The sequence below is a fragment of the Malaclemys terrapin genome, chromosome 1, assembly GCF_027887155.1.
Source record: "Malaclemys terrapin pileata isolate rMalTer1 chromosome 1, rMalTer1.hap1, whole genome shotgun sequence".
Classification (NCBI taxonomy): domain Eukaryota; kingdom Metazoa; phylum Chordata; order Testudines; family Emydidae; genus Malaclemys; species Malaclemys terrapin.
The window spans coordinates 140,207,716-140,211,443 of NC_071505.1; the positions used below are offsets into that span (position 1 = coordinate 140,207,716).

The 3,728-nt window shown below is 52.6% G+C and overlaps 1 pseudogene; it reads right to left on the reverse strand.

The window, feature by feature from the left end:
- Positions 1 to 483: 483 nt before the first annotated feature.
- Positions 484 to 2,979, reverse strand: LOC128833178 (epidermal differentiation-specific protein-like; annotated as a pseudogene).
- Positions 2,980 to 3,728: the final 749 nt, after the last annotated feature.

Genomic DNA, 3,728 nt, shown 5'->3' on the forward strand with positions numbered 1-3,728 from the left:
CCAAACCCTGTCATAGATTTATTCATAGATCCAGTCAAAGATGTATTTTAGTCATTTCTGGTTTAAATTGAGATCCCTTCCCTTTATAACTCACTTATCCTCCGCCATTCCCAAGTCAAGGGTCGTATATACTGACCCAATAGAATATCTTGAAAACTAGAGCCAATCAACAATTTTAAGCATCATTTTTGTTCTCAGTGACCCAGAATTAGTAAAGTTTGACTACATTTATTTCAGAAGCATTTTGGCTGTAGAGCAGTGTTATAAGTCTCCTTTGCTAATGCCGCCTGTGTTGCAGGGCAGGGTGGAGACAGTAAGCAATTGAGGAGGTCTGTGTCAGAACCAGTTCACACATGGCTGAGAGAATACATGACAAACTAATTCCCTTGACTCTCTCTTGGAAGCAGACATGAATTAGGCTGTGTGAAAGGAGTAGGAAACACAATGGGCTCAGCAGGGGGAGGGATGCTTTCTCACTGGAACCTAGATCTTCTTCTCAATGTACATGGTGTGGATGCTACGCCCTGATGTAGTCCGGTACTCCCCATACTCAGTCTTTATCTTTCCACCTTGGGTAATGGTCAGCTCCACCGGCACTGAAATGGTGACCTCCTTCCTCGCAACGTTGACTGTCAGCTCTGTGTGGGGAGGGGTCTTGGCTGGCAGAGATATCTCAAGTTTTTCCTTAATGGTGGTTGACACACTCTTCCCTTTCTCAAAGATGAAGGTGCTGGATATTTCTGTCTCCACAAAGATGGAGGAGTGTGAGATCCCCACTTCCACCTCTACATTCTAAGAGTAGAGGAGCTACTGAAGTTGAAGCTGTGGGTACTTCCTGCTGGTTGTGATGGTGAAGGTTTGTTCATGATCTGTTGCATAGGTTTCTACAATCTCATCAATCACAATTTCCTTCTCCTTCTCCACCTTCTACTGCTCCCATAGGACCTTGGAGGTAACAACAGGGAGACCGGGTAGCAAGGGATGCACATGGGAACACTGGTCATGGAATCCAATCATCCCATAGTCGTGAAGCCTCTCTCCTGACTGGGCTATGTAATACCAGCCTCCTTGATTGGGGTGTTCATAGAGAAGCCAGGCACCTCTCTGGACAATGTGAGAAGATGCCTTGTCACCAGAGCCGTAACTAGGTATTTTTGCGCCCGAGGCAAGAATATAAATTTGCGCCCTCCCCCAGGGCCGGCTCTTCGGCGGCAATTCAGCCACAGGTCCCTCAGTCCCTCTGGGAGGGAAGGGCCTGCTGCCGAATTGCTGCCGAAGAATGAATGAAGTGGCGGCGGTAGAGCCTGTGATTTTGGGGGGTCTAACTCATGATTTTTGACTGCTTGGGCTGGTAATGTTGCTTCCAAGATGGTCTTTGGTTCCAGTCCAGTTCAAATCCAGAGAGGGACTCACTCTAAGAGAGGAGGGAGGTGCTGGATATCAGCAGTGGCCACTAGGGATCAGCATGTGTCCTGAGAATGCTGGGAGTTCAGGTTTTCAGGGCAGGATCTGGGGTGGCAGGTTTGTAGAAATTTTGGTGGTGCCCAGAACCCACCCCCACCCAAACTCTGCCCCCCCCCCCCCACCTGCTCTGGGAGGGAGTTTGGGTGAGGGAGGAGGTCTGGGGTGCAGGCCCTAGGTTGGGGCAGGAGATTGGGGTGCAGGCTCTGGGAGGGAGTTTGGGGATGGGAGGGGTGCAAAGGGATGGGGTGCAGGGGTGAGGACAGTGGGTTGTGGCTGCAGATGAGGGGTTTGGAGTGTTGGAGGGGCTCAGGGCGAGAGTAGGAGTGTGGGGGGTGAGGGCTCAGGCTGGGGCTGGGAATGGGAGGTTTGGGGTGTGGGAGAGGCTCAGGGCTCAGGCAGAGGGTTGAGGGTGTGGTGGGGGGGTGAAAGCTCTGACTGGGGTGTGGGCTCTGGGGTGGGGCAGGGCTGGGGATGAGTTTGGGGTGCAAGCAGGCTGCTCCGGGACAGGGGCCAGAGAGGAGGACTCCCCCCAGCCCTTTCCCTGTCGGCAGCAGCAAGCTCTGGGGGAGGAGCCCCCCTTTCCTGCCCCCCCAGCAGCACACTCACCCCCACCACTGTCACTGCATGAGCTCCTAGGGCCCCTCTCAGGTCCAGGAATCTCCCTCACCTCCCCCGTGGTGGGTGCCAGGGGGTGCTGTGTGCGCCTCCTCCCCTGCTGTTGCCCCTGACTGTAGCCTCACTGGGGGTGAGGAATGGGGCTGCCCCTTGCCCAGCGTGGGGCAGGAGCAGTGACTGCGGGCTGGGGCGGGGGGCGCCCTGTGCTGCTGGAGGGTCCTGCCGGAAAAGGGAAGGGTCTGAGGGGGAAGGGCAGGCTCAGAGTCAGTCTGCCCTGGCAGTGAAGAAGGGGGGCACTAGGACCCCGCGGCAGCAGTTGTTGCAGGGAGGCAGCAAGGAGCTGCTCTGCTCTGGGGCCGGGAAGAGCGGGAGGGAAGCAAGTCAGGTCGCGGAACACTCGGGGGAGTCGCGGGGGGGCCTTAGGGGGGACCAGGGGGAGATCACCTGGGTTATAAATATCTCCATGCCAGCAGCTTTTTTTTTCTCTCCACCACTTTCTGCGCCCTCCTGACTTTGTGTGCCCGAGGCAAGTGCCTCACTCGCCTCGCCCTTGTTACAGCACTGCTTGTCACCAAAATATCCTGTAGACAAGTCAGTCTCCTTCATTAGCACCTCATAGAGGGTCACAGAAGGTGATCAGAGGTTGTCCAGGTCTTCATAAACCAGTTGCAAAGAGGAAATGTGGTTATTCATACCTACGCCTCCATATTCACCTTCCTTAAAAGCATGGACTGGTCCTCCATAATCAGGATCTCTGAAGGCCAGCCACGGCTGCCCAATGACCTTCAGTGAGGAAATGGTGTCATCGAAATCCACCTGCCACAGTTCAGACCTGCTGCAGGTGAACGCTTTGGCCAGTCCCCCAAAGTTCGCACCTTGGTAGGTGATGATATTATTCATTCCGCACTTTCTTGGGAATGTCCCTCTTCTTAGTGGCTCTGACTGAATCGCACGACAGGAAGGAAGGAGCCTATCTCAAAGAGCAGAGTCAGGTGCAGCTCTTGCTCTAACAACATGCACTCTGATGGGAGAAAAGTTAAAGAGCATGAGTTGCAACAGCATTGCTGTATGGGGAGCTCATGACTCTAGTGGGGGCTGCATGTCTGGATGGAGGTGCCTGTGCAGGGACCCGAGGGCTGAAATTGCAGGGGGTAACAATGCTGGCTTTGGTGGGACCCAACTGAGAGTGTCAATTCAGGACAAATTGCTTAAAGCAGGGCAGTTACAGGCCAAGGCTGAGGTTTCTATGCACAGCAAGGCAAACCAAACTAGCCAAGCAGAGAAGACATCGGTATTACCCCATTGGCTAACAAATCACACAAGCAATTCCTTTAGACACTCCAGTTTCCCAGTATCACCACCAGTGCCACTCGTTATGGGGATGAAAAGTTATGAAAACCAATATCTCAGTAAAAGAAAAAAGGTTCTCCCGATCCCAAAGGACCAAGCCCGAGACCCAGGTCAATATACATGTTAGATCTTACCCACAAATCACGCTGTTGCCAATCCTTTATCATCTAAAATCTAAAGGTTTATTCATAAAAGGAAAATGATATAGATGAGAGCTAGAATTGGCTAAATGGAATCAATTACATACAGTAATGGCAAAGATCTTGGTTCAAGCTTGTAGCAGTGATGGAATAAACTGA